At 36.4% G+C, this 13,271-nt stretch overlaps 1 protein-coding gene across 1 annotated transcript in view; it reads left to right on the top strand.

Moving 5' to 3' along the window:
• MGAT4C (MGAT4 family member C) overlaps nucleotides 1-13,271 on the top strand; it is a 344,696-nt gene that overhangs the window by 191,971 nt on the left and 139,454 nt on the right. The window lies entirely within an intron of this gene.

Below are 13,271 nucleotides of genomic sequence, written 5' to 3'. Positions count from 1 at the left end.
GTTACTCGAAGTATGGTAGAAAATAAAAAAAATAATGGCTAATTATTAGCTGAATCCAAGGAAAGGTTATATCATAAGATATACTTTAGAAGCCATTTGGGATTTTATTTATGTTAAAGCAAGGTTAATGCAGAAAATGTGAGTCTACGTTTGTTTTAGAAGTGTAGGGGGAAAAGCCTGGTAAATATGGAGCAGACAAGTATCTACCCGTGAAGTCAGCACAGTCAAACAGTGGTCTGTTTCCACATTTTTTCAAGCATGTCCTCAATTGCTTTGCTTAAATAGGAAGAAAGCGTGTTTTACTGTGGCATAGCTATCATGTCCTCAAAAAACAGAAAATTCACTGACCAAGCAGTATATATAAGGGACTGTACAAAATTTTTGTGTTTAAGAAAGATAGGCTTTATGCAATGTATTGGGTTTGTGTGGCCAGGTTTTGGTAGTTGAGGGGAGATACAGAGGTGGCTTCTGTGAGAAGCTGCTTGAAGCTTCCATCATATGTGACAGCCAATGCCGGTCAGCTCTGGGATGGACCTGCCGCTGCCCAAGGATGAGCCCATCAGCAATGGTAGTAGCACCTCTATGATAACATTTAAAAAGGAAAAAAAGTTATTGTGCAGATGTGATTGTGGCCAGAGAAGAGCAGAGTGAAATTACATGAGAGGAACAGCCCTGCAGGCACCAAGGTCAGTGGAGGAGCGGCAGGAGGTGCTCCAGGTGCCAGAGCTGAGGTTCCCCTGCCGCCCGTGGTGCAGATCATGGTGGAGCAGCTGTCTCCCTGCAACTCATGGAGGACCGTAAGGATGCAGAGATCCACCTGCAGCCCACGGAGGAGACCCACGCTAGAGCAGGTGGATGCCTGAAGGAGGCTGTGAACCTGTGAGAGGCCCATGCTGCAGCAAGGCCCTGGCAGGGAGGGACCTGCAGATCTGTGGAGAGAGGAGCCCATGCTGGAGCAGATTTTCCTGGTAGGACTTGTAGCCTTGTATGGCATCCACACTGGAGCAGTCTGTGCCTGAAGGACTGCATCCCGTGGAAGAGTGACCCATGGAGAAGTGTTGCCTGTGGGATGGACTCAGAATGGAGAGTTCATGGAGAATTGCCTCCTGTGAGAGGGACCCCATATTGGAGCAGGGGAAGGACTCCTCCCTGAGCAGCAGCAGGAACAACATGTGATGAACTGACAATAACTCCCATTCCCTGTTTCCCTGCACTACTGTGGGGAAGGAAGTAGAGCCTGGGAAGGAGGAAGAGGTGAGAAGAACGTGTTTTTATTATTTATTTTACTTCTCATTCTCCTGCTCTGATTTTGTTATTAATAAATTCATTTAATATCCCCAAGTTGAGTCTGTTTTGCCCATGATGATAATTGCTGAGCGATCTCTTGATGTCCTTACCTCAACCCATGAACCCTTTGGTATATTTTCTCTCCCCTATTCTGTTGTGGAGGAGAGTGATAGAGTGACTTTGGTGGGTACCTGGCATCTACTAGGGTCAACCCACTATACACAAACAAACAAAACATTTATTTCATAAAACTAATTAGAAGCAAGAGAAACATAATCAAATTAATACTAAAATAGTGGATTATACAATTTCATAGAACCAAAGAAAGTGTTACACTGCAGATGCAGTGAGATATTGTGCTAATAGGTACTAATGTACAAAAACAATTTCTTGATATGGCTTTCAGAAAGAAGCAACAAGAGGGAAAAACTTACAACAAAGGTCTAGCATAGGATGCAACTCCAATTTTGTCATGTTGGTATTTCTCACAGATTTTTCTCTTAAAAAAATTTCAGTTTCATGCAGAATGAATCAACAAACACTCTGCTCTAGATATCCCAATGTCTACTTCAGCAAATAAAAATACATTTTGATGTTTGTTTCACAAAAATTAAATCTATTAAAATCTTAGCCTTGTGATTAAAAAGTAAACACATTATGGAGAAGTCCCACCTCAGAAAGTACATGTATTCTCACAATCCTGCTGATGAAAATAGCTTTATTCTTTTGATTTTCCTCCCATTGTGTATGTTAGGTAATATTGAGACAATAAAACCTTTTATTGCTTACCATTCTTCCTGTGCTTCATCTACAAGTTCAAGATCTATATGCAATTTATGCTCACACACTCTAGAATTACAATAACTGGGATTATTTTAGCTCACAGTTCAGTTTTTAAGTACATATGAAAAGGAAAAAGAAGTAAAACATACGTTCTTTGTAAAGCTGATTTTTTTAATTGCTGTTTAGTTAGTTGGTGTGTAGGATAGAAGCACATAAAATAAGAGATCCAGACAGTATAAAAAGGTGTGTTGATGTTAACCTCCTTCTTTCTATCTACCAGCCCACCAAATGAAATGGCTCATTCTATTGAGTTGATTAATAATACTATATTTTCAATAAATTTAAAAAACAGTGCTGAAGATGTACTTTCCTAGTGCAAGACTTTACAGAGACTATAGTTCACAGTCACATTGTTGTTAAGTTCTGGTTTCCCTGGACTATTTTTCCAAATAGTCTATTTTTCCAGTGTTCCTTATTTTTAGAAAATCAGACAAAGTCTGCCATTCCTAGAAATAAGATTAAAGCTCAGTTTGTTGAGGTTCGTCACATAAGGAACATTCATAATTTCATTTTGTGTTTGGAATGGAATATGAGTAGAAAATATGTATTGATGCAAATATTATGGAAGGAACAGGATCTCTGCTCACAGCGTAAGGATGGACTAAAGGAGATAAATGCTTATTTTAGGAAGTAACAGAAGCAGGTAGGTAACACTGAAAAGGTGCTATTTCACCTCAGAAAACAGGATTCAAATCAATTGCCAAAATATCCAGTATTACTTGAGACAGTGATTGTCATGGTCTAACCCCAACTGGAAAAAAAGCCCCACAGAGTCACCCACTCACTCCCCCACAAGTGGGGATGGAAGAGAGAATTGGAAGCAAAACTTGTAGGTTAAGATAAAGTCGCACACATAAGCAAAGCAAAACAAGGAATTCACTCACCACTTCCCATGGATTGCCAGATGTTCAGTTACCTCAAGGAAAAAAGGGCTCTATCACGCATAATGGTGACTTGGGAAGACAAATGCCATCACTCTGAACTTCCCCCCTCTTCCTCCTTCCCCCAGCATTATATGATAAGCATGATGCCATGTGGTGTGGAATATTCTTCTGGTCACCTGGGGGCAGCTGTCCTGACTCTGTCCCCTGACAACTTCTTGTGCACCACCAGCTATCTTGTGATAGCTGGAGTGAGAAGCACAAAAGTACTTGGTGCTCCAAGCATTGCTCAGCAATAACAAAAACATCTCTATACTATCAACACTGTTTTCAGTACAAATTCAAAACACAGCCCCATACCAGTTACCATGAAGAAAATTAACTTTACCCCAGCCCAAACTAGTACAGTGGCCTATGGTATTGGAGATATCTGCACTGGGATGGCAGATAACTTGTCAGATGAGGTTTAGGTTAAGGGAGATTTAGGTTGGATGTTAGGAAAAGGTTTTTCACCTACAAGGTGGTTAGGCACTGTAATAGGCTCCCCAAGGAAGTAGTCACAGCACCAAGTCTGCCAGAGTTCAAGGAGAGTTTGGACAACACTCTCAGGCACATGATGTATTCTGTGGTTGTCCTGTGCAGAGCCAGGAGCTGGCCTCGATGATCCTTGTGTGCCCCTTCCAATTCAGGATATTCTCTGATTCTATGATCACTGGAGATGTCATCCCTCTGTGCCTAGGTCAGATGGCTGTCAAATAGCAACGATCAAATATAGGTTCTTATATTTAAACAGCTGAAATTTTCCCAATGGTCTGAATAACCACTAAAGGAATTATTCAATTGCTTGAACATAAAAGTGTTCTGCTACTTGTGATGTTTGGGTAATCTACCTGACCTGCAGACCTCAGACAAGGAGGGTGCAGGTCACCTGTAACTCCAGTGTTCACCTGTCACTTCTCAGAAAGGAGACTTCAGCTACATTGACATGTTGATTCAGATAACCTTGGTCATCTCAAATAACATTAAACAACTCTCATTTTTAGACAACTGTATAGGGCAATAGATACCTAGCTTAAGGCAAACTGAGCTTATTTCTAGGCTCCAATGATTGCATTGATTAGTTCTGTCTTGATTATAAAGTGAGATAAGATACCTAACTCATACGTAGATACCTGAATTTGTGAGTGTTAATCTAAAACTGAATCCCATACATAGCAGAGCATTACCATTTTGAATCACAAAGACAGATTCAAACTAAGACAGATTTAATTTAGCAGACTAATTGAAAATTCTCCCTAAAATTCATCTGACTATCTTGTGCAGAATGGTTTGACCAGCTTTAATTATTGCAATTACTCTAAAACCTAAGATGCTATCATTTTAATAGACTACTTAATAAAGTAGTGGTTAGTGTTGTTTCTTGTATAGGCTTTGCAATCTACATGAAAGTGTATCTGTGCTTTACTGAATATTAATTCTGAAGACATTAACTCTTTAAGAGGACAAACAAATTGCATGTCAGTGTTATAACACTCAAAACATGATCTGTGGTGGCAGATAATTATGATTTTGTCATGAAGTCATAGAATCATAGAATGTTTGGGATTGGAAGGGACTTCAAAAATCACCTAGCCATGGGCAGGGACATCTTTCAATAGACGAGGTTGATAAAACTATCCAAACTGACTGCGAATACTTCCAGGGACTGCGCATCCACAGTGTCCCTGGGCAATATGTTTCAGTGTCTCACCACATTCATAGTAAAGAATTTCTTTCTCATATCCAATCTAAATCTACCATCTTTTACTTTAAAATTATTTTTTCTCTCACTACAACTGTCCCCTGGAATTACTTTTATTGAACAATGCTGAATACTTGTACTAGTAATATCTTTTTGTTATTTTCTTTTACTACCATCAGAAACTCTATTTTTAAATATGCTTACATGCATTTTATAACATACTATATGCTTCATACATCATATATATAACTTTGTATATTAATATAAAAATAACAGCAATTCACTGTTGTTTTTTAAACCATCTCTTCAGCCACTAATGGAGACTTCTGACACCACCTGCCTTTTCCTCTCCCGTTTCTCAAAACAATGTCAGAATGAAGATAGTATCTTCAAGACTAAGTCACTTAATATGTTATCCTCCTCAAGGTCTTTGTCTTATATCTGTTATTCCTTAGCAATCATTACTGAAGACAAGTACCTGGCTTAGTATCTTCTTTTTTAAAATATATTTTTCCTATATTTTCAGTGTATATATATTAAGAATGCAATGACTGTATTAGATATTGCTATACATGGGTTTGGAAGCAACCTTTTTTGTGTATAAATAACAAAAATGTAGCTATTTGTCAGTTCGAATTTGACTTTAGATTGAACACATCAGAAAGGTTGTTTGGTCAGTCAGCACAGAACTGTAGCTCAATCAGTAACCTCTGCCTTTTTAGTGTGACGATTTTGTATACTGTCGTGCTAGCTACAGAAAAAAGCTCTTCATTTCATACTGGCTCAAAATCTCCTGATAAAACACCAAACACTGACATTTATTCTGAATAATTTCCTCTTTAATGAACTTTCAACTGAACAGCTAAAAATGTCATCATGTTAGGATGACACTCAGGAACAATTTTAATCCCTGTGTGAATGAGGAAGGGTTGTACAGCTTGTGCACTGATCACTATGTCATGTGATGCATTTGGTGTCCCCTGTAAATTTGCATGTGGCATGCTCAACACTGGAAATCTTCAAGAGTTGGATGCCTGAATCATATTCTGTAGTGATCATGAGGGCTGTTCTCAAAGACCAGTGTTTCAGACTTGGACCTACAAAAATTGCCTTTGCTTACTGATTTAAATGTTAATGGACCTCCCTTCACTGCAGTAGTGTCTGAAAATGCCACTCCAGGATGTTCGACTATCTTACAGGTCAAGATGTAGAAACGAACATTTATTATTCAAAGTACTATTTTCATTCTTTTACCCCATGATCCTTACTTTGGATAAACGATACAACACAGCAATCAGAACTTCCAGCAGTGCTTTTGATCTTTCTGTTTGGGCTTACACACATAGATAGTGTTATCAAAATGGAAATTAGAAAAAAAAAAGCTCTGAAGTTTGTACATTATAATTTAGGTTATGTTCTGACTCCTGTGAGTGAAGTCATTATGAGTTTTTCCTCTTATATTTTTACTTACCAAATAACATTTCAGGTTTTGAACTTTAAATGCCTTATCTAGGCATCATCATCATCATGGCTCGGCTTTGTGAACAAAGATTTGGGAAGGGCTCTACCCACGTTTGTTACAAGTGCACTGGTGGCTAAAAAGGCCAATATGAGATAGACACATCCGGTTGCAAAAGGCACAGCTGAAAGACTCCTTAGGTGGTATATTCTCCAAGGCACAATTCCTTCTCCACTGTCTTTTCTCCTCAAGAGTGATCCTGCATGCTTTCTCAAAAGCATCAGCAGTGTTGAAGATAGTGTGTCTCCAGACCTCCCGATTGGAGGCCAAAGTAGACCAGTTATGTTGATCAATATGGCCAAGGCTGAGATGTTGTTTCAGAGTCCTTGTATCTTCTCCTCGGGGCTCCTCTCATGCAGCAGCCAGTGGCAAGTTCACCATAAGCCTTAGGGAGGCAGTGATCTTTCATCCTTGAGATGTGCCCTGCCCAACGCAGTTGTGTTCTCAGCAACATGGCCTCAATATTTGTGACTGCTGCTTGTTCTAGAACAGATGTATTAGTCACATAATCTGACTGGTGAATGTTTAGGATTGTACGGAGACAGCGTTGATGGAAGCGTTCTAGGAGTCGCAGGTGGTGGTGGATGACCCACAATTCAGATCCATATAAGAGAGTAGACAGCACTATGACTCTGTAAACACTGATCTTTGTACTTTTCTTCAAGTGTTTATTTCACCAGAGTCTTTTATGAAGCTTTCCAAAGGCACTGGATGCCTTTGCTAACCTGTTGTCTATCTCTCCATCAATCTTACCATCTGAGGAGATGAGGCTACCTACATAATTAAACTGCTGGACTGATTTGAGCTCTGATTTGCCAATGATGATATGGAGGTGATGGAAGACTTCCTGAGGTGCCGGTTGATAGAGAACTTCTGTCTTCTTTAAGCTGACTTCCAGCCCAAAGAGCACAGAAGTGTCTGCAAAGCAGGATGTTAAACGCTGCAGAGCTGCTTCTGTGTGGGTGACAAGGGCGGCGTCATCAGCATAAAGAAGCTCCCAGACAAGATGGTTTAAGGTCTTGGTGTGGGCCTTCAGTCGCCTTAGGATGAATAGGCTTCCATCAGTACGATATTGAATGTAGATACCGTCCTGATCATCGAGGTCTGCCATGGCCCTTTGGAGCATCATGCTGAAAAAGATTGTGAATAGGGTTGGTGCAAGAACGCAGCCTTGTTTCACACCATTCTTTATTAGAAAGGGGTCAGAAAGTGCATTGCCATATCTGACTTGGCTGTGCTGATCCTCATGGAGTGAGATGATCATTTTAAGGAACTTAGGGGGACAACCTAAACGTTCCAAAATCTGCCATATGGCTATGGTAAGCATCATAATGAAGTAATTTATTAGTCAAAACATAATTGATTAATAAATACAAGATTTTCAAAACAATTATGGAAGGTGCTAAAGGGATGATTTCCAAAGGTATCAAAAGACTATTTGGAACCTATGCTATGCAGAAAATTTGTGTGATTGTGTTCTTAGGTTTGTCTTAGAAATTTTTTCCCTGACATCCAGTAATTCTGAGATCCAAAAATTCTTCAGAGTTTATGTATGAATACCATCTAGTTTTGGAATCAGATTTGTAAAATGTTTCTCTGAAGATTCCAGTTATGGAAAAATTGTAGCCGTTTAAAAAATGGTGTCATTTTGGCAAGGTTGATGCATCTCAAAGGAGATGCTTGTGACCATCTTGTGACCAGCTGAAGTATTGCAGTGATATGATCATCAGAGCAGTAAAAAATATTTCCACATTTCTTAATCTATCTAGATGATATCTGTGTCATGCTCAAATGAAGGTCAGTCAGCTGAGAGTGTTCCTGATTTGCAACAGCAGTTCAAACCAGCTCTGTTTTGAATAAACATGATATTGCTCTTAACTGAACATATAGGACAGGCACTCCTCATGCTCTCTGTGGCATGACTGATGCCCAGTGAGTACATCTTCATGGTTCTGCCCTTTCCTGTGAGAACATTTTGGTGCATTCACAGCTAGCCCAGTAATATCTGAACCTAGGCAGTAAAATAGCCGAGTCATAGATATGTGCAACTTAGAGCTTAAGTCACTTTTGAAAAAGTGATTTAGCCTTCTAACTCTGTAGACATTTTTACGTTAGATTTATAATTTTTCTGATAATTCTTCTATTCAGTGTAAAAATTTAATCTTTGCATAAATTTTTTTTTAGAATGTTGCAAATTCTTGGCCCAGGTATCTTTATTGCATTATTACAATCCATACAAAATTGCCTATTTTTTAAAAAAACCTGTATTAAAATAGACCCTCACATAGCAGACCAGAAAAAACAGTCAACTTATCCTGACACAGAATGTTGTCCCCCCCCCCCATATAGATGCAGACAAAAAGTTGAAACCCTTTTTTTGTAACACTCTTTTCACAGTTTAGTTTATGGAATGAAAATGTAACTTCATGACATAAATGTACTTTGACATTCTCTGATGAAAGACCAGAACTGCTCTTATGACAATGCTCTGACAAGTGGTGTGCTGTTACAGTTGGCTATATGAACCGGTCACTCTGGGATTGTAATTTGCAGTGAATCATCTGCTCTAACTGAGTTCAGGTTCATGTCATGCATTGGACAGCTTGCTCTATCTTCACAGAAGTCTAAACTATCTCAAATTACCTTTATCCTTCCATCATATCACCTTTTCTCTTTAGACCATTTTAATCTACGTCTCTTCTGCTGCACACCTTAACCTGGTCAATGCTGATGCAACCTAGGTTACAAACCATGATGTTGGAATTTCACATCCCAAAGCTGTGCTTTTTTCATTATATTAAACGCTGAGAGAGTAGGCATGTGCCCTTAAACCATGAATCATTGCTTTGCTGCCTTGTTAATGAGTTAGTGCCCAAGTTAGTGATCCATGATAAACATTCATACATGCACTCCTGCCCCACACTACTTAAAAACAGTTTTACTCTTTTTCATTAAGAGGCAAGTCACATCAATCAGTTTTGCATTTACTACAGTCTATAAGCTCCCATCCACTGATTTATAAAGATATGTGCAAAGGGGTTTGGTCAAAGACAAATTTTAGGTAACTCAGAATTCCTTACTCCTTCCTCTCTGAGGGACCAGTGATTCCACTCCAGAAGTGCCATCAAAGACTGCATATAGACAGGTAGCTAGGCCAAATAGTTTCCTTTGAAATGACCATCCAATGGACAAACTATTTCCATGTGAAATTATGCATTTTTTTAGTAAAGCTTCATTTTAATTTACTGAGTTTCATTGACAAAGAAAATGCTTTCACATATATTCTCACTAATCATTTCAGCTGTGAGTGATGCCCTGGAAGAGAGCTGGAACCTGCTATTTATGGTTTTTTGTATTTTATTAAGTTTACAGGGCAGAAACAGTTATTCATTGTATGTAGTTGATCTGTACATATAAACATCTCAGAATTTTTTGCCTTAAAATAAAGCTATCTATTAGATTTTAGTAAAATAAATGAACATTCTTGATGAGTTTAGGTATTAAGAAAAATAAAATATATCATTATCTATAGAGGAAATCTATCAACCTAAGTTTACCATTAGGCATATAAGCACTTCCTTTTTTCTCAGTAGAATATTTTGTATTCTATAAATTGAATCTGTCAAAGGCTATGATAGGTTTGATAGTGTAGAAATTGAAGCATGAAGAACATACGGGTCTGAATGGAGATTCTTTCAAAACTGTAAAAATAAAGTTTGTGCTGTTAAACATTCCTCTTATAATCTACTCAACACCTAGCAAATTTTACCTCTTCATTGTGGTTAATTAGTGCATAACTATTGGGATTGTTTGGAGATTTTTTTTAAGTTCCTCAGGAGGTATAAAAGCCTGCTTACTATAAAATTAAAAAAAAAAAACCAAAAAAACCAAAAAAACCCTGTGTTATGGTTTTCAAGTTGAGTATTGCAAAAAATAGTGACCATGCAAACAGAGCTGCCATCTTGTGGATATAAATCTCCTAAGAGCATGTAGCTCATGTAGCCTGAATTAAGGAGGAAAAAAAATATTTGTGATAGTTATCAGGTCTACCTAACTTGACATTCATCTCATAAACAGGATTATGAGAGCTATAATTTTGAGCTTATATATTAAATCTCTAAAAACTCTTATCACCTGAGTTTTAATGTCCCCCAAAATCTCTAAACCTAGACCTTCCAATATTAATAACATATAGGTTAAGCAATGCTGAAGAACTGCTTGTGTTTTTCAATTAGTGTTTGGTGCAGAACTATGTTTTGTAATATAAATAATTGGTTTAACCATTAGATTGATGTGACAGAAGTAATTGTCAAGCAATTAAATGCAATAATGATTTCAGCTCATGGGAAATATATACTAATAAACCTGAGTTTCCCTTTGCTTGAGGACTAAAATATCCACTCTAGTAAGATTCTTCAGCATTATTCCTACATTGATTGATATTAGGTTATAGAAAGAAATACAGCTAGTTACTGAAAATCATTGGACACTTCTTCATTTTCTTGTTCTTTCCCTCTTTCTTTTTCCATGTGATTTGGATTTGAAACTATGATGGCAAAAAATATCACTGACAACAACAGCCTGTGCCAGGCATGAGAATTAACAAGCTTGTCTCTTCATATATACAACTCAAGGCACTATGATAGGAGTATAAGAATTTTGTGTTCTTGAATTTTAAACACAGTCATGCACACCCTTCTTTGAGCTCTTGTAACTTATTCAAAATATTTATTTTCTTTAAATAATTTTTCATTTAAAGAAATGACTTTACAGACTTTTTTTTCTGAATTGTTTGATTTAAATCTTATAATTTTTTTCACTATTTCTATTTCAAACTGCTTATAACCCATGTGTGACAGCATGGGGAAGTGTGAAAAATGCTGTTTGACTTGATTAGGATCATGGAACTGTTCTGTTATCTACAGCTATTACTTTTGCTCTAGCATAGATCTCCAAATTCAGACATATTTTTAAAAATACTATTGATAGATATTTTTGAAGCAAGAACAAATTGATAATTTACCAATACACTCATAAGTAGTTCAATTTCAAAACATTAATTTACCATATATTACTGCAGAAAAAAAAGACATTTTATAAAGAAAATGTCAAATTTTACGGGCCATTTACTAAGAAATATTCTCCACTAATATTCCAAATTAACATTTGTATTATACTTTCTAAGTAAATTTTCTACTAATATAAGTTACTATTTAGTTCATAGAGCATAGGTGTTGTATTATCACTATAGGAGAACATACTTTATGAACACTGAGGACTTTGTAAAAGTATGGCAGTCTACCATTAAAGATGGTCTAACAGGTTATCTGTGAGTGATACGCTCTGTTAAGGTATAAAGAGTAGACTACATAAGGATAAAAAATGTATAGAACTTTAATTCGTCAGATAAAGATTAACCAAATACTGGAAATTAAGGACTTTTTTAGGCTGAATCAGCCAATATAATCAAATTTTGTCGACAAAATGTCATCTAGACTATTTATAGCATTAAATATTAAGGAGAATGTAACTTTTACATATGATACATCTAAGCATACTTTATCTCATCAATAATTCTTTTCCTTATAACTCATATCTTCTTAACAATTACTATGTCTTACCTTGATCATTAATCAGCAAAAGCAACGCTGGCATTCCCATTGTCCAAATTAATTTTTTCTGATCTGTAATTCAGTTTTGTCACTTTGAATAGCAATGAATCTTTTTTTATATACATTTCCATCTGAACTCCCATGTTTTCTGAACAGAAATAAATGAACAGAGGCTTTCATTTTGACCTAAAGTATGTTTTGACTAATAGGTTAGCCTCCAGATCCCCACACAGAACTGCTCTTTATTAAGTCCACAGAATTTAATCTCCTGAGTCTCTAAAAAATTGTGAAAGAACCACAAAGAAATAACAGAGCTGTTTATCAAGTTTATTATAGAAATCTTATCTTTCATTTCTTATAGATTAAGCTAAACTCTATTTGATTATATTTCATTTTTCCTGTTTTTTTTTGGTATAGTGTTGTTTGTTCTTTGGTTTTGCAGGTTTATTTTTTTCAAAGAGAACAAACTGAGTAATAATTAAAAAAAAAATTCTTTTTTTTTTTCCTTTCTGGTCATGAGGAATAGCAGACCATAAATAAACTCATGTGTGGTATATAATTTACTGTCAATAAATATTGAATTCCTATTCATTGAAATAAAATATTAGTTTCTATAGATTAAAAAAAAAGTTTATATAGAACAAAAGATACAAATGTGTGTCAGATCAGATTTTGCATTTTTCTACAGAGCAGTTGGATTTTTTTGTGACTTAAAGGTCAGAGATGAAAATATTCTAACACTCATTTGACTCAAAAGTTCACATGATTTATGATATTGCCTGTAATACTTAATTATAGTAAAATACTTAATGTCACTATATTTAGGACATCATACATTTGATGTCCTTCATTTGATAGTGCTTCACACCTTACTAGTACAGAATATCTGGACTGCTACCTAACATTCAAAGAATAACTGTGCATGTACAATTGTGCATCTTTTTACTTTTGCTGTTAGTTTTAAGTACTTTAAAAGACACAATAATCAACCTGGCACTACAATAGTGCAAAATTCTTGAATTTACACCCTTTTTCCAGTGTATGTCTTTATTAATCTCATGCCTTAAGAGAAGGCAATGCAAAATCATTTAAAAAGTGAGTTCTCCAGGTGCTGCATACATTAACCTTTCCTTTAATACCTCTTCTGTACAATATTTTGATGATTACTGTCATATAGTAAACAGATTATGAAAATGCAGTTACCTGAGGGTCTTGTTTAATAATTTAGACAAATTAGTTTTTAGAATTTACTTAATTGCTGCATTCAATAGCTAAGTCACAACAAGCACCTGGTCCCCAAAGCAGGAGCTTCTGTACAGTCTCATTTTCTGCAAAGCGAAAAAAAAAAAAAAAAAAAAAAAAAAAAAAAAAAAAAAAAAAAAAAAAAA

Source organism: Lepidothrix coronata, unplaced genomic scaffold (assembly GCF_001604755.1).
Source record: "Lepidothrix coronata isolate B3197 unplaced genomic scaffold, Lepidothrix_coronata-1.0 Scaffold9, whole genome shotgun sequence".
In the NCBI taxonomy this organism is placed as follows: Eukaryota; Metazoa; Chordata; class Aves; order Passeriformes; family Pipridae; genus Lepidothrix; species Lepidothrix coronata.
Note: the sequence above shows the minus strand (reverse complement) of the source record. Positions and strands in the feature narration are given on the sequence as shown.